This window comes from Oncorhynchus nerka, linkage group LG9a (genome assembly GCF_034236695.1).
Source record: "Oncorhynchus nerka isolate Pitt River linkage group LG9a, Oner_Uvic_2.0, whole genome shotgun sequence".
In the NCBI taxonomy this organism is placed as follows: Eukaryota; Metazoa; Chordata; class Actinopteri; order Salmoniformes; family Salmonidae; genus Oncorhynchus; species Oncorhynchus nerka.
This window is the reverse complement of record NC_088404.1, coordinates 59,796,930-59,818,246: the sequence shown is the minus strand read 5'-3', so window position 1 is coordinate 59,818,246 and position 21,317 is coordinate 59,796,930. Positions and strand designations below refer to the sequence as shown.

At 43.4% G+C, this 21,317-nt stretch overlaps 1 long non-coding RNA gene across 1 annotated transcript in view; it reads right to left on the bottom strand.

Annotated features, from left to right (window-relative positions):
- Positions 1–15,897, bottom strand: part of LOC115134612 (uncharacterized) — a 116,861-nt gene extending 100,964 nt beyond the window's left edge. The window contains exon 1 of the long non-coding RNA XR_010464757.1: positions 15,546–15,897. This is a non-coding gene — a long non-coding RNA (uncharacterized LOC115134612). The remainder of the gene's footprint in view (positions 1–15,545) is intronic.
- Between the last annotated feature and the right edge of the window lie 5,420 nt (positions 15,898–21,317).

Here is a 21,317-nt window from a genome sequence, read left to right as displayed (position 1 = left end):
CTTTCAAGCTGTCAGTCATTCCCTTGGCAGCAAGAGCCTCTCGGTGGATGCTGCAGTGTAACCAAGTGGCGTTGGGAGCAAGTGCTTGCATGCGCGTTACCACTCCACTATGTCTCCCTGTCATGGCTTTTGTGCCATCAGTACAGATTCTAAAATACATGTGAATGGCATTGTTATTTGGCGTACCCATACCCCAGTTTGGGAATGCCTGGGCTACACCATGGCTTGGGCACAAAGTTTTCCTATTTACCAGAATCCAAACAATACAAAATATATGCCATTTATCAGACACTTTTATCCAAAGCAACTTGCATTTTACGTTTGGGTGGTCCCAGTGGGAATTTTACTCATGACACTTGGTATTGTAAGTGCGATGCTCTACCGTCTGAGCCACACAGGACCACAAAATATATGCTTTTCCCACGGTGGTGCTGCTTTAATAAAAGACAGATGCACAACACTAACCCCCAAGCCGACAAATGGTGAAATAGTGTCGTTAGACAGTGTCACCATGGCCAGTCATTCTAACTCTGAAACCACCTGTGTTCTGTATTCTTCTTCCTTTCTCCAGGCCTCGCACTCTTTTCACTGAGCTGAGATGAGTGGAGCTGAGGGTTGTGACAGGAGGGGAGGCAGCCTTTCAATGCCAATGTTGCCTTCAACCTGTTTCTTTAGAAGTGAAACATTTATTAAATGGTCCACGTCCACACAAATCAAATGTCCTTTTCAGATGTAAGCCACATGTCACTACTGGCTCAGAGACGGAATATGGATCAGCCTGCTTGGCCTCACCTCGTCTCTCTCAACTGCCTGACGTATATGGGCAGACGTCTTTCAACATATCAATAGTGTATGGATCCAAAGAAAATAGCTTGTGGACTCCCTTCCATTTAGGAACAGTGTACGAATCCAAAGGTTTAACATGACAATATTGTATTTCTCTTTTCTGTAATACAGGTGTGTCAGGCATGAATTCTCTTGACTCAGAACTTGAATGAGTCTTTTACATCGGATCTTATTCCAAGTAAATCTTAAACACTCCTTAAGTTAACAAGAGAGGATAGTCCAGAGACCAGTCCAAAATAGTAGAAGAAAGATCAAAGGAGCAGATCCACAGATGAGCTGGATTCATGTGAATCAGTACACACTTAGAAAAGAAGGTTCCTCAAGGGTTCTTTGGTGAGGGTGATAGTTCTATGTGGAACGGTAATGACTCAAATAACCTTTTGAGCCCTTCAATGGTTCTTTGCAGTTCAGAAAAGGGTTATTTAATCTGAATCAACACAATAATAACACCTATGAATGTTTTTAATATAAAATGGTTAACCAGAATAAAAACACCCGGTATGGTTCTTCAAAATGTTCCTTGTAGAATCTTTGAGATTGAGAAAGGTTCTTTACAGAACCATTCACCCTTTACAGACGTGTGAATTGGTCTATATGGACAGGGTTAAATGTAAATGCTTCTTACAGAAGAAATATGGAAGTCAAATGCGTAACCATGGTAGCAATTTAAAGGGAACAGTTTGGAACAGTTATTAGACAAAAGGTGAGGACACAACAGTTCACCTGACACAAGACTGAATCCAAACATTACACTGTTGATTTTATGTGCACTTCACACAATGCTCTACATGTTACATTCAGTAACATGATAAGAATATTGTGGGGAAATTTGGAGTAGGTGCAATATAAGACTAATGACAAGGGTTTGAGTGAGAGATGCTTCTACACCTGCATCACTTGCTGTTTGGGGTTTTAGGCTTGGTTTCTGTACAGCACTTTGTGACATCAGATGATGTAAGAAGGGATTTATGAATACAATTGATTGATTGATTGATTGATTGAGGTCTCCAAGAGGCCAGCTCTCCAAAGTGTGTGAAAGTAATTACAATACACTTTTATGACTCAAAAAATATAACTTTTTAGCTCCCCTAGTTGTGCTGTTGAGGAACTAGATCAAACACACTGATCGCTGTTTTGATCACCGCCCTGCATCCCCACTATCACACAATTACTGTTGCAATTGTTTACGGAATCCAAAGACAGTCCATTACAAATCACAATCTGTGTCAGTTGGGCATCATTTGGAAGCTTGTTCTACTGCAAACATGACTAGCTGAATTATAAACTACAATCTTACAGTGTTAGGATTTCACAAAGGAAATTCGGGAAGCAGACGGTCATTTTAGCATGCATAGAATGGAGACATGAATGCATTCTGGTGTGTGGTCCGCTGTTAATTCTCTTCACAATACAACCAACATAGGCTCATTCTGTTCAGGACAACCCAGAGTATAACGTCATGTCATCTTGTAACTGTAAATTGAACATAGTGTGCATAAAGGTTGACACTGTACGTTACATGAGTTTTATTTGATGGAAATGTGAATTTGGACATTTGGACTCACGGGTGTTTGGCTTGGTTGTAATGACATCAAAGTGGTATTGATTATAATCCTCTGTGTCATCTTTCAAAATACATAGAGTTGTCTTCATATATAGCATTGCCGTCTGACAACAAAACATTTTCAAAACTTGCCCAATTAATGAAAAGGATAGAAGCAACTTCTTGCCAAGTGTGGTACTCAAATTCAGAACGGCTGTCAGTCAAAACCCATACAGAACTGTGAAGCGGAGACCCTGAGCTCTGATGTCATGTATAGGATGTTAATGTAAAGCCACTGAGTTCCAATTTAGGTAGCTAACAGTGTCCAAATCTGCAATTTTCAACCTGTGTACGGGTAAGAATGTAACGGATTAAAAAGGGTTCTATATAGCACCAAAAGGGATTGTAATCATAGTGGAAGCGTATATGACCTTTTTATGTGTTTTTTTGTATAACCTTAGGAAATGGTTCTTTATAGCACCATTAAGGGTCCATTTTGAACCTGATGAGCCTGGCTCTTTATAGAACCTTCAAAAAATGGTTCTATATTGCACGAAAAAGGGATCTGCTATGATTACAAGCTAAATAACCATTATTTGGCACTATATAGAACCTTTTTTTTTACGTGAAGGACTGTCTTTACTGTAGTTATATTTTTACAGCAATGATATCAGCTCCAATTAAAAGAGCATCCAGACTGAACAAATACAGTAGCCATGGAGTAAGTAACCAACAATCAATCTGATGAACTTTATTGACACACAACAGTAACACCAGACTGACACACGTCAAGTTGGTTCAAATCAAATCAAATGTTGGATACTGTTCATGTCAGTTGGACACTTGATCACAACTAATAAACAATTTTATGGACGTACAACAGCACCAATAGTTGTGCACCGGAGTGACACAAGTCAAGTAGGTCAGAGACTTTTCTCGTCAGTTGGCGACTGTTTGATGAATGATAAAACAGCGTTATTTTATTTCAAAACAAAGTTATTGATACCAACAGCACCAAAGTGACACAAGTCAAGTTGGTCAGAAACTTTTCCGCTTGAGCACCTCCATGGAAACATCAGTGATCATCAGTGGTCATCCAGAGCATAGGTGAGGTGACCTTGAAACACGCCTGTTGTTATTTTCCATTGAGTTAAGAATGTATGGCATGCAGTCAGAGCACTGGAACATCCCTCTCTCTTCCCCAATCTCTCTCTTTTTCAGTCTCTCACTCTCTCTCACACCCTTTGTGTCTCTCTCTCAACACCCCCACCACCACCCTCCTTTTCCTACATATCCTATGCCTTTTGTCTCGCTTCCCCTATCTCCGTCTCTCTCTTTCTCTTTTAACTGCACAATTTAGGCCTAGACATATAAGTCTCAGTATGTCTCTCTCCTGAACTGTACAACTCTCTGTCTTTCGCACTCTCTCTCTCCCTCTCTCTCTCTCCCTCTCACTCTTTCCCTCTTTCTCTCTCTCCCTCTCTCTCTCTCCCTCTCACTCTCTCCCCTCTTTCTCTCTCTCTTTTCTCTCCCTCTCCTCTCCCTCCCTTTCTCTCCCTCTCACTCTTCCCTCTTTCCTCTCTCCTCTCTCTCTCTCCCTCTCACTCTCTCCCTCTTTCTCTCTCTCCCTCTCTCTCTCTCCCTCTCACTCTCTCCCTCTTTCTCTCTCTCCCTCTCTCTCTCTCTCTCTCTCTCCCTCTCACTCTCTCCCTCTTTCTCTCTCCCTCTCTCTCTCTCCCTCTCACTCTCTCCCTCTTTCTCTCTCTCCCTCTCTCTCTCTCCCTCTCACTATTTCTCTCTTTCTCTCTCTCCCTCTCTCTCTCTCCCTCTTTCTCTCTCTCCCTCTCTCTCTCTCCCTCTCACTCTTTCTCTCTCTCTCTCTCTCCCTCTCTCTCTCCCTCTCACTCTCTCCCTCTCTCTCTCTCCCTCTCCCTCTTTCTCTCTTTCTCTCTCTCCCTCTCTCTCTCCCTCTCACTCTCTCCCTCTTTCTCTCTCTGCCTCTCCTCTGTGAATGGGTTCACTGGGATGTGGTTCCAACGCTGTTACACCTTTCACATAGGATCCACAATATGTTGCCTGTAAAAACAATCTGGCATCGTGTATATGATCCCCTTTCAAATGGCACGTTTACTTTTTCTTGTTGGCATCCACCTTATATACAGCTATTGCTTAGCCCGCAAGGAGCAAGATTCATTTTACCCTGTTGTTGCATCGTTATCATGTTAACCTGACATGACAGCAGCGTGTTATAAATTCCTCCGACAGAATGCACTGCTTTTCATTTCTTCACATTCACAACAGTAAGTTAGTAGCTCACTATATTTGTAAATAATTACCTAGTAATGTGTTAATTTTCCTGTTATGGATGGTGAATGGAAAGTTGGCTACAGTTAAACTCTTAAACAAAATATTGTCTAGAAGGTTGCTTTTAGTTGCCTGGCTTGTTAGATTGACAGATACTATATCCATTGGTGACAAAAATATAGTAAGTAACGTTGCTATTTGGACCAGGCAACTGTGATGTCCTGTCGTTTATGTGTTTATACTTTTTCATAATGACTATGACATGTTTGATATCGGACAACGACAATAGAATGTTCACGATTTACTGCGTGCAAAAGCCGGTAAGTTGGCGGGACTTTTAAACATTTAACTGCACGCACGACTACCTTGGTGGAAATAAAAGTACAAGGCGGGGAAAAAAGTTGGTAAAGTTGGCGGCTCTTAATCTTGGTTTGAAAGGGGTTTGTGTGAGGCTCACATTGGTTAATATCGCCCAGCTGGACCTTTGCTCAGATATGTGAAAAAATTGTTGCAAGGGGAGGGACAGACTATTTTAGTATTTTTCCCACACAAGATATCCTTTTGGACACCCTGTGGGTTTTCAACCCCTCTGGTACACAGACACACATAGACACACTGGGGTAGGTGGATGATCAAGCCACTCGATCTGTCCTGTGTGTGACCGAGGAAACTCTGGAGAAACAGTATTCAGTCGTGTCATGAACTATACATTCAAGCAGTGTTGCACGGTATATCGGTACCAGGGTAATATCACGATACCAAAACGTCATGATACTTATGACACCAACCGTAGTCCCGCTTCAGATGATACTACCAAATGTTTCGTCCCCTACTGATCTAAAAAAAACCTGCTGGCACTTCTTATAAACCTTTTGTTCAGTCATTTTTCTTTGTAAATGTTTTAATAAGCAACATTATCTAGTCTCTTTTATGCACTGGTCCAATAACATCCACTTCACTTGTTTGCGTATATCACGTGTGGCAGCTATAATCATCCAGCAGCATCCCCTTCTAGCCATCACTCACCTGCTTCACTTTGAACGCTCTTCCTGGGCATTTATTTCTGAATTAGTTGTCCTGAATCAATATTATTTACCCGTGATGGCGAGCGGGTGTGCAGACCCTGATGAATCTTTTGTTGGTACATTTGTACATGTTATACATTGGAGCAGCGTGCAGAGCGAGCAAAGTTGATACGTTGCATCAGGCCAGTCAGAGTAGGCTCTGCAGCTTCGCTGTCAATCATCCTCTGAGAGCTAGAGAGGAAAGCTTCGCAAAAGTACGCCATCAAATTATTTGTTGGGAAGTTGAAGTTTATTTACTGCATTTCTACACAATTTAAAAACTCTCAAATGCTATTTGGAGAACAGCAAAAACAAACATAATTACCCCAGTCATCAATTACACGTGGTTTGCCACCGCGAGGATGATCAGCTGTCCATCCTGTCTCCCTGTATCACTGTCTTATGCATCTCACAGTACAGACATTGCAATCTATTGCCCTGGCCACATCTGCAGTCCTCATGCCTCCTTGCAGCATGCCTAAGGCACGTTCACACAGATGAGCAGGGAACCTGGGCATCTTTCTTTTGGTGTTTTTCAGAGTCAGTAGAAAGGCATCTAGTGTCCTAAGTTTTCATAACAGTGACCTACCGTCTGTAAGCTGTTAGTGTCTTAACGACCATTACACAGGTGCATGTTCATTAATTATTTATGGTTCATTGAACAAGCATGAGAAACAGTGTTCAAACCCTTCACAATGAAGATCTGTGAAGTTATTTGGATTTTCATGAATTATCTTTGAAAGACAGGGTCCTGAAAAAGGGATGTTTCTTTTTTTGCAGTGTTTAGTTATTTTTGTGTACCCACTTGAGGCATGCTAATAGTGATTCTATCTTGAATTCAGTGATATAGTGCCTGTAATGCAGTAACATCAGGTAAGAAGACACCCTGGATCCCAATGTGTGTGAATGAGATGTACAGGTTCCTGAGTGTGGTCATCTTCATGGGTCTGCTGAAGGCCAACGCTGTCCATATACACTCGAGCCAGGCTGGCCTTTCCTGCATCATGCCCAGGACAAGATTCAAGGTTTTGAGATGGACAGTGCATATGAGCGATTTAAAGGGCGTCGTAGAGTACAACCAAAAGAAGGGCACCAAAGGGCTAAGACCACCTGTTCCAACTCCGTCCCCTCCTCGAAGATATCATTGCGGTATGCGGGGCCTACTACCACCCTTACCAGAATCTCTCCATCGATGATCGCATGCTGGTGTCAAATAATTTCTATCAGTATAAAACAGTACATGGTTACAGCTGTGACTTTAAAACATCTATCAAGGAAAGCTGAGCCACGATACAATCATGGGCCTTCTGAGAGTGGCATACCTTGGAATAGGGTTTCATGTGTATGTCAACAACTTCTACACCAGCACAGCCCTTTATTTGCACAGGCTGAGGTACGGAGCCTGTGGCACTGTCAGGTAGATCAATATTGGATTCACCCCCAAAACCAAGAAATCCCATGCCTAAGAAGTCAGACGTGGGACATCAGGTGGATCTGCAATGGGCCACTCCTGTACGTCCAGTGGAAGGACACTCGGGATGTTACCATGCTCTCCTCCATCCAGAAGGTGTTCAATGGAGACTCAGTCCAGCAGAGAGTCAGGAACCATGACGGGAGATGGACCTGCTACATGGGGGAGTGGATATGTCCGATGCCCTCCCGAAGTGTTACAATGAGGCCCAGAAGACGCCAAAGTGGTACAAGAAGTTGTTCTACCACTTCGTCGACATTGCAGTGTTGAACAGCTTTACAATGCACAAGGAGATGGCCCTGGAAAAGAGGAGGAAGCCCCCGACACAGTGGCTGTACGGAGAGGTCCTCTGCATGCAGCTGGCTGACTGTGGTGTGGAGGAGGTGGAAGAGGTAGGTGTGTGTATATTGTTTTATTACTTGCCGATGATAATGAATCTCCCCGTGGTGATCAATAAAGTATTCATCTTTATGTTCATCCATCTATCTGTATATCCGTCTGTCTAGGACGACACGGAGGAAGAGGAGGCTAAAGCTTCAGCGGCAGTAGTGGGGGCTCGAGGAGGGTCATTGGCTGCCGGGTGGACTGCAACCCCATCACAATTGTGGACACCTCACTCACCACTGCCTACGTCAAGGCCACCAAGGGCAGGCTGTGCTGTGCTGTGACCTGTGTGCGGAGGAAAGGCTGAAAAAACAAGACCCCTTGGAAATGTGAGTCTTGCAATGTGCCACTCTGTCTTACAGTAGACAGGAACTGTTACCAGGCATGGCACAAGAGGAGAAGAGAAGGGACAGAAGTGTTAACCCTTGAAACACAGACACAAACACACCTCCATTTTCCTTTCCCCCCCACACAGATATAATCAGTTTTGTTCTCATAATCAGTTTTGTTCTAAATACTAGTTCATGGTTCACTTTATTAATGTTCAAATATCCATTTCTAACTTGTAACATATTGCGTTTTGAGAGTGGTTAATTGTTTTCCTAATGTGTTGGGTAGATATTCAATAAAAGGCTAAACATTGAATGGCACTTTTGCTTTTGTTTTGTACTTTTCTTGTTGATTATGTAAGGCTTATGTGTGCCTGCTCAGGTATAACTGATTTATTAGACCATGGTATGAAAGGTAAAAGGTTTTCTCTTCAAATATAATATTCAACCATGTTCTTGCACTTTATACTTTTTGAGATATTCACATTTTTACGAGACAAGCAAGAACTAGGCTGGAATTACAAAAAATGGGCTAATGAAAACCATGTTTGATACCATTCTATTCACTCCATTTCGGCCATTATTATGAGATGTCCTCCCCTCGACAGCCTCCTCTGATGTGTAGATACCACCGAAAGAAGAGTTTAGCTTCCTACATGTTTGTATTGCTGATTATCTTCTTATGGCTGGGGGGCAGTATTGAGTAGCTTGGATGAATAAGGTTCCCAGAGTAAACTGCCTGCTACTCAGGCCCAGTTGCTAAAATATGCATAGTATTATTCGATTTGGATAGAAAACACTCTGAAGTTTCTAAAACTGTTTGAATGATGTCGGTGAATATAACATAACTCATATGGCAGGTAAAAACCTGAGAGAGAAATCCAACCAGGAAGTAGGAAATCTGAGGTTTGTAGTTTTTCATGTCATTGCCTATCGAATATACAGTGTCTATGGGGTCATATTGCACTTTCTAAGGCTTCCACTAGAAGCAGTCTTTAGAACCTTGTTTGATGCTTCTACTGTGAGGGAGGGGGGAATGGGAGCTGAATGAGTCAGAGGTCTGCCAGAATGGCATGAGCTGATCACGCGCGCTCAAGTGAGGGCGAGCTCTGTTCCATTGCATTTTTATAGATAAAGGATTTCTCCTTTTGAAACATTATTGAATGATGATAAAAAAACATCCTAAAGATTGATTTTATACTTCGTTTGACACTTGGTTTGACATGTTTCTACGAACTGTAATATGACGTTTTGTCTGAACGGTAAAGCTTTTTTGAGATCTGACACAGCGGTTGCATTAATTTGACTATTCTCGCATCATTGATTTAATTTACTTTCAGCAATTTGAGTTTGGGTTTTCATTACAGTTGTCTAATGTTGGTGGGGCATATTATTCTGTTTTTATGTTATTCCTGAATCTCTATGATAAATATAACCGTTTCTTTTTAGAATATTTTTAACAGACGTGAAATTTACTTTGAAGCTCACAGTGTGGAAATACATGTGAAATCCATCATTGACACAGACATGGTGGCATAGCAGGAAGATCAGAATGCTGTGAACCAAGAGATTGTGAGGTCAAATCCCAGGTGAGGACATGTTGAGTAATAATTGCTGTATATTTAAACATACACAATGTTATCATGTATATAAAAGTGTGTCAAATATGTAAGTTGAAAACACTGTTTCTTAAAAGCACTGCGTGTCTAACATCAGGTGTCAACCATCAGGTGATGTCCATGGGACAAACCGGGAACTAGACAAAACTACCAGGGGACCATGAAACAATGTCCCAAGAAAGTCTTAAAAAACAACCTCGGGGGCAAAGATCTGTGTGACAAACTGGAAACTAGACAATACCTGTGGGACAAACCGGGAACTAGACAAAACCTCCAGGGGACCATGACACAATGTCCCAAGGACATCCTAAACATGTCCTTGGGAACATCCCCCTGACAAAACCTGAAGGGGAACATGACACAACGTCCTTACCACTTTAGGCGACCATTTCATGACTTTTCCGTCCTAACGACAAATTCTTCTTTGTAGTATTATATAAAAACATTGCATATCAGTTGAGAGTTTAGTAGTAGTTTGTAGTACATACACACACATACACACACACACACACACACACACACACACACACACACACACACACTCTCTCATCTCTCTCATTTACACAGACAGACAGACAGACTTACTCATCCACTAACTCACTGATTCACTGACTGACTGGGGTTGTGGGGTCAATTGTGGGTAACACTTTATTTGATTAGTCCATCTGTAGATGCTCTACAGACTATCGGAAACATTTCAACAGACTATCGACTAACTCTAAACCTTAACCTAACCCTAGACCTAACCCTAACCTTAACCCTTAACCCTTATTCTAAACCTAACCCTAACTGTAACCTTAGCAAGGAGTGGCTTATCAACAGATAGTTTGGTGATAATAGGACTATCTGGACTGTCCAAATAAAGTATAAACCAATTGTTTCATTTGAATGTCTTGATATTACTGCTGAAATCCGGTTTATGCACAGGACCGATATCTGAGAACGTGTCTACAACTTCATCAGCCAGCTATCAAACTATGGTAAATAAGTTACACGCTACACATGTAACACTACTGTTTATCAGTAGCTAGCCACGTTCCATCTGTGTTTGTCATAAAGAAGCTTATCACTGGCATGTGGCAAAGTGCTTCAGTGGCGTTTTGTCTTTACAACTTTTTCACTATCTATTTAATTTATATTGCCTGAGAAGCTGGTGTATATAGGAGGATATAGTGGCATGGGTGTTGTTAGGCCCGAGATGAAGTCGAGGACTGGCAAACCGTGCCATTTTATCCTCCAAACACCGTCTTCGAGGGCATTATCACTTTTATACAATGGGGTTACCAACATATTAAAATGATTGACATATTTCCATTAAAAGCTTTATTTTGATGAATATATTCATACTATTTTATCCTTCCACAGAATATAGTCCCGACACAAATCTAGGGTTGCTACCCAAGCTCACTGGTATTTATTCTATTGGTTTGGTTTCCAGAGACACGACCCAGTCGTTCAGTCTTTTTGTTCTGTATCTATGGACTCGACCAAGTCGTTCGTTCTAAATGTTCCATTGCCATACTGACGGTCAACATTCTTAGCCCTTGCTTGCTAGCTAGCCAACTGCGGCTAATTTACAGTCACGTCAAACAGTGCAGAGCGCATGATGTCTGTCTCGTCCCAACTTCCGACCCCTACACATTCATTACTATGGGACAGCTGGAGATCGAATTTGATATTGAAACAATGTTGCAGATGTCGGAGAAACAGATAACAAGGTTTATACAAATCTCCGCTATTGAAATCTATGTTAGTATAAAAAACATTTGAAATCATGTCTAGATGCTTTTTATAGTAGAGATCGTTTATAACTTGCCTGGCTGGGCTGATGAGACAGATGGAACAGAGTAAATAGGCATTTTAATGTCATAGATTTAGACAGTGGTAAGTTGTGGAATAGACACTGGCTGGAATGCGCTTTAAACCAATCAGCATTCAGGATTAGACCCACCCATTGCATAAAATGCCATACTCAATGCATGATGTTATTATCATTATTTCATTATGTGCAAAAACGTTATTACGTTACTCTATTCCAGCTCACTGCACATTCCACTGTCTCATTAACCCAGCCAGGCGATTTAGAAAATTCATATCCACTGTGAAAAGCACCTAGATATAATCTCCAATTTCTTTTAAACTAGCAATTGGTTTTCAACAGCTGAGATTTGTATAAACTGTGTGGCTTGTCTCTCTGACATTGAACATGGTTTCAACACTGAAATCAGATCTCCAGCTGTCCCAGAGTAATGAACATGTTGGGGTAGGGATTTGAACGAGACAGACAGGCAGCTTTTCTTAGCCAGTTGAAATCATGAATCAGCATCATTTTTATGGATACATGCAAAGAAATACCAATAGAAATACACGAAACGCAGATAGTTTTCTGTCATTACAGCTTCAGATTGAAGTGATTGTTTGCAGCCGGCTAGCTCCTCCTGAACAGTGTCCTGGCAAGACAGCACATTTTCTATGCCAAGCGAAATCACGCAACATTAGCTCATTGTTATGAATGTATCCCCCCAAAAAATCACTAGACACAGCTTGGAAGAAATGGAAATACAGCTACTTTGCTGTTATTCTGGCTGCACTGTTTGACATGACTGTGTTAGCCGAAATTGGCAAGCTAGCAAGGAAGGGATAAGAACGTCTGGGTCGCGTTCATATATTTAGAATACAAAGACAACGACTGGGTCGTCTCTGGCAACCAAAACGATAGAACGAACAACAAGAAAGCTTAGGTAGCAACCCTAGATTTGTGTCAGGACTATATCTTGTGAAAGGATGAAATAGTATGAATAAATGAATCGAAATAACGTTTTTAATTCAAATATGTCAATCATTATTTGAATATGTTGGTAACCCGTTGTATAAAAGTGATAATGCCCTCGAAGCCGTTGTTTGGAGGATATATAGCATAGTTTGCCATACCAATATATCCTCCTAACACCAGCTTCTTGGGCCTTATCACTTAATAATTACATTATCAGTTGCTACAGGGTGCATCCCCATCACCTGGTGATATTTTTAGGGGTGTGGCGTAAGGCAGATTCATTCCATAGTCTTTTAATATGTGTGTTTTGGTAGTGACAGCAAAAAGTGGGACAGCATGTTTCAGTGAAAGATGTTTAAAAACAAACACAACTACTAATCAGATCAGTATCTTCAAATGTAATCATATAACAACTCAAGGTGTTGTACAGAAATAATAGTGCTAAATATTGTTTTACTTTATTTCCAAAAATAAACTTTTGGAGTCAGGGTGTGGGACAGCCACCTCTCAATAAAAATGGGTATATTAACAATGACTTTGTACTATTAATGTAACATTATGTTTGTTATTGCCTTGGAATTCATTGGAATATAGTCACAATGTAAATACATTTGCACAACTTCTTTAGAAAAACCCATATACACTGAGTGTATGTAACACCTGCTATTTCCATGACATTGACTAACCAGGTGAATCCAGGTGAAAGCTATGATCCATCATTGATGTCACCTGTTAAATCCACTTCAAATCAGTGTCGATTAAGTGGAAGAAGAAGGTTAAAGGTTAAAGAAGAATTTGTATGTACCAGTCAGAGGGTGAATGGGCAAGACAAAATATTTAAGTGCCTTTGAACTGAGTATGGTAGTAGGTGTCAGACATGGGCAGCATTGGAGTCAACATGGGCAAGTAAACCCTGTGGAACACCTTCGCCACCTTGTAGAGTCCATGCCCCGAAGAATTGAGGCTGTTCCGAGGGCAAAAGGGGGAGCAACTCAATATCAGGAATGTGTTCCTAATATTTTGTACACTCAGTGTATATACACTACCTTTACAGGTATCTTCCAGTGACACTAGCTAGCCCAACATCCCAGTTACAGATTATACGTCATACACTGTATATGCAAAAGGATGTGGACACCCCTTCAATGTGTGGATTTGGCTATTTCAGACACACCCGTTGCTGACTGGTATATAAAATCTAGCACACAGCCATGCCATCTCCATAGACAAACATTGGCAGTAGAATGGCCTTACTGAGGAGCTCAGTGACTTTCTATGTGGCACCGCCATAGGATGCCACCTTTCCAACAAGGCAGTTCGTCAAATTTCTGCCCTGCAAAAGCTGCCCCGGTTAACTGTAAGTGCTGTTATTGTGAAGTGGAAACGTCTAGGAGCAACAACGGCTCAGCCGCAAAGTGGTAGGCCACGCAAGCTCACAGAACAGGATCGCCGAGTTCTGAAGCACATAGCAAAGCACATAGCATGTTGCTTCCAAACTGCCTTTGGAAGCAACATCAGCACACTAACTGTTCGTTGGTAGTTTCATGAAATGGGTTTCTATGGCCGAACAGCCGCTCACAAGCCTAAGATCACCATGCGCTATGCCAAGCGTCAGTTGGTGAGGTATAAAGCTGGCCACCATTGGACTCTGGAGCAGTGGAAACACATTCTCTAGAGTGATGAATCATGCTTCACCACAAATCTGGGTTTGGCGGATGCCAGAGGAACGCTACCTACCCGAATGCATAGAGGCGAACTGTAAAGTTCGGTGGAGGAGGAATAATGGTCTTGGTCTCTTTTTCATGTTTCGGCCTAGGCCCCTTAGTTCCAGTGAAGCGAAGTCTTAATTCTACAGCATACAGTGAGATTCTATACGATTCTGTGCTTCAAACTTTGTGGCAACTTTTTTTGTTTCAGCATGACACTGCCCCGTGCACAAAACGAGGTTCATATAGAAATGGTTTGTCGTGCCCTAACCTCAATCCCATCCAACACCTTTGGGATGAATTGGAATGCTGACTGCGAGCCAGGCCTAATCGCCCAACATCAGTGCCCAACCTCACTAATGCTCTTGTGGCTAAATAGAAGCAAGTCCCCGCAGCAATGTTCCAACATCTAGTGGAAATCCTTCCCAGAAGAGTGGAGGCTGTTAAGGCAGCTAAGGTGGTCCAATTCCATATTAATACACATGATTTCATAATTTTGGAATTAGATGTTTGACGAGCAGGTGTCCACATACTTTTGGTCATGTAGTGTATCATAATTATTAGTTATTATAACAATCAAATAGTATCATAATAAAAAACATTCGTTTAGAGATTGGTGAATTCTCAGCCACCAAAAAGCATAGAGCTAAGGAATGTATTCATGCTTACATCATCTCACATCATTGCACCATCATTTATGGCTGGTGCTGACTGAAAACCAACTCAGAAAGACCAAGGAGTTCATAAACCCCCTGAACCTCAGTGAAATACCAAGGCACCACAATAATAATATGAAAAAAACTATGTCAACACAATATCATAAAATATTAAGAACATTTTATGGACAATATGGACTGCAGAATGTTATTTATTTCTGATAGTCATCTAATTGAATGTATTTGTGTGTCTGTTAAAAACTGTGTATTGGAGACAACGCCGGTGTTCACTCACCCGGCAGACAATTATGTTGTCCAACCAAACTCTTCCCTGAGGGTTTCGTCCCTGGATTTCACTCAGTACAGTGTGGACTGACTCGAGAGACAGTGGTGCTGTGTCCTCTGCCTGCTGCTTCTCCCGTGTGTGTGTGTGTGTGTGTGTGTGTGTGTGTGTGTGTGTGTGTGTGTGTGTGTGTGTGTGTGTGTGTGTGTGTGTGTGTGTGTGTGTGTGTGTGTGTGTGTGTGTGTGTGTGTGTGTGTGTGTGTGTGTGTGTGTGTGTGTGCGCGCGTGTGTGTGCGCGTGTTTCTATTTCTGGACGTGTGAGACGTCTGAACGTCTGACCACAAAGAGACACAGACATGCCCTGGGAGAAAGAGAGCAATGCAGCTGAGCACACATACACACACACACTTTAACATAGAAATGACCATCACAAGTAACCTTAGAGACTGTACACACGTGAATACGAGGAACACATTTGAACATTATTTTAAACTTTTCTCAGATAAATGAATATTCTGAATTAAATGAAAATAGTCGAAGTCTCCACAGTTCCAATGCACTTCCTACCTTGTTGATTGCAGGTTGTACCTTTCAGTCTCTCTCTGTCTTTCCAACGACGTTGGCTCCTCTCTTCTCTCTGCACTTCTCTTTTCGATGTTTGTTCTCTTCTCTTCTTCCCCTCCTTTCTTATTCTTTAGTTCAAATCCAGTTCAGCCGTTCTCCTGCCAGGTCTACTCCTCAACCAGCTCCTAACAAAACAGTCCCTGATAAACAGAGACTGAAAAAAGAAAGAGCGAACACAGAGAGAGCAGAGAGCACATAAAGGCCTGAGCCTGCACACACTCTGGAAGTCATCTGAAAACAGAGCCAGCCACAGAGAGCAGAGCGCCCTCCTAACAGAGAGGCACATTGAAATGAACACAGCTTTTTTTCCCCCACTGGCTACCTCCCCTGTGTGGGACTCCAATCCTGGCTGTTCGTCCTCCTCTGTTATCCTCCCCCTCCCATCCCAGCCGCTCCAGCTCCAACCAGCGACTCTCTCCACAGAGCAGCCACCAGTGAGAGTGCAGTCAGACTTAAGTCCAGCATGTGTGTTTGTCTGCTTGTGAACATACTCTGTGTTTATGAGCATGTACTGTATACGCACACTGCACTGCACAGGATGCATACATGTATGTGTTTTATATATGTTCTTTGATTGTTTTTCTCCATGAAATGTATGCTGTAGGCATCTTAATAATATGCACTGAAGATATGTGTGTAATACATGTGAGTCGTTCTGCATTTCTCAAAGGAGAATATGGTGTGATGTCTGGGTCTGCCTCCCTAATGGCACCCTATTCCCAATACAGTGTACTGCTTTTGACCCGGGTCCATAAGGCTCTTGTCGAAAGTAGTGCACAATACAGGGAATAGGGTGCCATTTGGGATGCAATCCTAGAAGACCTAGAAGTGCAAGACTAGTGACTATGCATTATTGGTGCAGCGTCTTACTGCCCTTCAATGTGCTTCAAAGTGATTTTTTTTGTATGGGGGCACTGAGTTTTTCAATCTAAAAGCTTTGTCATAAAAAAAGGCCTCTCCCTAATCACGAAATAGTATATTTCTCAATTCTCTTTTCCTGTTTGATTAGATGTCTCCAATAAAACCAATAAAACAATAAGGTACCTCTGTAAATATAATGTGTTCACTGGGAGTCAGGAAGCAGGTTCAGGGAGTGAATCATTTAATAAATAAACCCAACAATAGAAAACACGAAACATCGCACAGACATGAAACAGAAACAATAACGCCTGGGGAAGGAACCACAGGGAGTGACATATATAGGGAAGGAACCAAAGAGAGTGACATATATAGGGAAGGAACCAAAGGGAGTGACATATATAGGGAAGGAACCAAAGGGAGTGACATATATGGGGAAGGAACCAAAGGGAGTGACATATATAGGTAAGGAACTAAAGGGAGTGACATATGGGGAAGGAACCAAAGGGAGTGACATATATAGGGAAGGAACCAAAGGGAGTGACATATATGGGGAAGGAACCAAAGGGAGTGACTTATATGGAGAAGGAACCAAAGGGAGTGACATATATGGGGAAGGAACCAAAGGGAGTGACATATATGGGGAAGGAACCAAAGGGAGTGACATATATAGGTAAGGAATCAAAGGGAGTGACATATATGGGGAAGGAACCAAAGGGAGTGACATATATAGGTAAGGAATCAAAGGGAGTGACATATATGGGGAAGGAACCAAAGGGAGTGACATATATGGGGAAGGAACCAAAGGGAGTGACATTTATAGGGAAGGAACCAAAGGGAGAGACATATAGGGAAGGAACCAAAGGGAGTGACATATATAGGGAAGGAACCAAAGGGAGTGACATATATAGGGAAGGAACCAAAGGGAGTGACATTTATAGGGAAGGAACCAAAGGGAGAGACATATAGGGAAGGAACCAAATGGAGTGACATATATAGGGAAGGAACCAAAGGGAGTGACATATATACCACTACCTTGTATCCTTTTCCCTCTCGCTCTCATCCAACACTTCCCACACTGCCCCTACTCGGATGGTATCGCGCCGTCCCAACCTTCGCTCTCTCTCCCCCGCTACTCTCTCCTCTTCCATCCTATCATCTCTTCCCTCTGCTCAAACCTTCTCCAACCTATCTCCTGATTCTGCCTCCTCAACCCTCCTCTCCTCCCTTTCTGCATCCTTTGACTCTCTATGTCCCCTATCCTCCAGGCCGGCTCGGTCCTCCCCTCCCGCTCCGTGGCTCGACGACTCATTGCGAGCTCACAGAACAGGGCTCGGGCAGCCGAGCGGAAATGGAGGAAAACTGCCTCCCTGCGGACCTGGCATCCTTTCACTCCCTCCTCTCTACATTTTCCTCCTCTGTCTCTGCTGCTAAAGCCACTTTCTACCACTCTAAATTCCAAGCATCTGCCTCTAACCCTAGGAAGCTCTTTGCCACCTTCTCCTCCCTCTTGAATCCTCCTCCCCCTCCCCCTCCTCCCTCTCTGCAGATGACTTCGTCAACCATTTTGAAAAGAAGGTCGAAAAAACGACATCCGATCCTCGTTTGCTAAGTCAAACGACACCGCTGGTTCTGCTCACACTGCCCTACCCTGTGCTCTGACCTCTTTCTCCCCTCTCTCTCCAGATGACATCTCGCGTCTTGTGACGGCCGACCCCAACAACCTGCCCGCTTGACCCTATCCCCTCCTCTCTTCTCCAGACCATCTCCGACCTTCTCCCTTACCTCACCTCGCTCATCAACTCATCCCTGACCGCTGGCTACGTCCCTCCCGTCTTCAAGAGAGCGAGAGTTGCACCCCTTCTGAAAAACCTACACTCGATCCCTCCGATGTCAACAACTACAGACCAGTATCCCTTCTTTCTTTTCTCTCCAAAACTCTTGAACGTGCCGTCCTTGGCCAGCTCTCCCGCTATCTCTCTCAGAATGACCTTCTTGATCCAAATCAGTCAGGTTTCAAGACTAGTCATTCAACTGAGACTGCTCTTCTCTGTATCACGGAGGCGCTCCGCACTGCTAAAGCTAACTCTCTCTCCTCTGCTCTCATCCTTCTAGACCTATCGGCTGCCTTCGATACTGTGAACCATCAGATCCTCCTCTCCACCCTCTCCGAGTTGGGCATCTCCCGGGACCCACGCTTGATTGCGTCCTACCTGACAGGTCGCTCCTACCAGGTGGCGTGGCGAGAATCCGTCTCCTCACCACGTGCTCTCACCACTGGTGTCCCCAGGGCTCTGTTCTAGGCCCTCTCCTATTCTCGCTATACACCAAGTCACTTGGCTCTGTCATAACCTCACATGGTCTCTCCTATCATTGCTATGCAGACGACACACAATTAATCTTCTCCTTTCCCCCTTCTGACGACCAGGTGGCGAATCGCATCTCTGCATGTCTGGCAGACATATCAGTGTGGATGACGGATCATCACCTCAAGCTGAACCTCGGCAAGACGGAGCTGCTCTTCCTCCCGGGAAGGACTGCCCATTCCATGATCTCGCCATCACGGTTGACAACTCCATTGTGTCCTCGTCCCAGAGCGCTAAGAACCTTGGCGTGATCCTGGACAACACCCTGTCGTTCTCAAATAACATCAAGGCGGTGGCCCGTTCCTGTAGGTTCATGCTCTACAACATCCGCAGAGTACGACCCTGCCTCACACAGGAAGCGGCGCAGGTCCTAATCCAGGCACTTGTCATCTCCCGCCTGGATTACTGCAACTCGCTGTTGGCTGGGCTCCCTGCCTGTGCCATTAAACCCCTACAACTCATCCAGAACGCTCGCAGCCCGTCTGGTGTTCAACCTTCCCAAGTTCTCTCACGTCACCCCGCTCCTCCGCTCTCTCCACTGGCTTCCAGTTGAAGCTTGCATCCGCTACAAGACCATGGTGCTTGCCTACGGAGCTGTGAGGGGAACGGCACCTCAGTACCTCCAGGCTCTGATCAGGCCCTACACCCAAACAAGGGCACTGCGTTCATCCACCTCTGGCCTGCTCGCCTCCCTACCACTGAGGAAGTACAGTTCCCGCTCAGCCCAGTCAAAACTGTTCGCTGCTCTGGCCCCCCAATGGTGGAACAAACTCCCTCACGACGCCAGGACAGCGGAGTCAATCACCACCTTCCGGAGACACCTGAAACCCCACCTCTTTAAGGAATACCTAGGATAGGATAAAGTAATCCTTCTCACCCCCTTAAAATACCTAGATGCACTAAAATGTAAATGTAAAATATAGGGAAGGAACCAAAGGGAGTGACATTGTCATGCCTGCTCCCGCTCTTCCCCCGCCAGGCTGCCCTGCATTACGCACTCCTGCCACGATCATTTATGCACACCTTCCTGGACTCACTTATCACCTGTTAAGAACCTCCCCTATATTTGTCAGTTCCCCTGCTCTGTCCCCCACTGCTGCATTGACTGTCATATGTCCGTGTTACCCGTGTGCTGATGCTGTTCCTGTCTTGTTCTATGTCTGTTCCCCAATAAATGTCTGACTGCCCGTACCTGCTTCTCCTGTCCCGCACCAGCCCTTACAGACATATATAGGGAAGGTAATCAGGCAGATGATTGAATTGACTTTATTTTGGGCAACAGACATATACAACACAATGTACAATGTGGACCCAGAGGATATCACTTGAAAGTATTAATTAAAACGCTTATTTCCAAAGTGGTCCTCGATGGAGTCCAGGTGAGTCTGATGAGGCACTGGCGGTGACAGGTGTGCGTAATAATGAGCAGTCAGGTGACCTAGAGCGCCGGAGGGGGAGTATACAGTGACAGTAAATCAGATTTCTTTATCAAAACCTCCAATCGCTAAACGTTCACCGTATTCAATCAACTCTGATCAGTACGCCAGGATGTTATTAGACTAAAGTAACTGAAACCGTTTTGGTTTTGTACCACAAATAAAATGATTTCATGTGTGGGTTAGGGTTAGGGTTAGGGTTAGTGTTAGGGTTAGTGTGTGCACACCCTGCTGTACTTGTGTATGAGTTTGCATGTATGGCCATAAAGCATAATAGCTACACCAAAAGTGCAGGGACAACATTTGTGGTCGATAATATTATTGTGATCTTCAGTCCAACAAGAGATAGGTAAAGCACACAGAAGGTAGGCTGCTGTGTCGCCTTTTTATGACTACTGGAGGAACTGAACCTCCTTTCATAAACGACCTTCAGAGTATTCCAGACTCAAAGCGGTATGCAATGTCGCTAACACACGTTTTGATCCTGAAATGTCAAACTCATTCCCTTCAAGTTGTTTGCGAGAAGAACCAATACAGAGAATGTATTATCAATAAAGTTCAATTCTACTATTTTCTATTCCACACATACTGTGCATTTATCAGTATTCTAGAAACAACATCAACGGCTATTAATGCACCAAGGGCCCGATTTTGACTCAGGAAATGTACCCCTTTCCTACACACTTCTCAGTAGTTGGTATTCAGACTTACCCTATGAAGGTGCATAACAGGCTTTGCAGGTGTGGTTCCCTTGCGCGGGATGAATAAACATAGTTCCACCACTGAAAACCCTCCAACTTGCTGGCCAACAGATTTTCTAATTGAGTTTTCATTCAATAGGGTTTTCAGCACTTTAATCTTAAGTCATGGACATCCACAAATTAATACATACCAACTGAAACGTAATATATATTTCCAAATGGAGTGTCTAGGAATTACGTACAGAATAATATGAAATGCTCTGAGACCAGGTTGCACTCTTCCCCCTAAAGGTGGCACTGAGAAGAGTCTACCTCACAGTCTATACCACACTCTTCCCCCTAAAGGCGGCACTC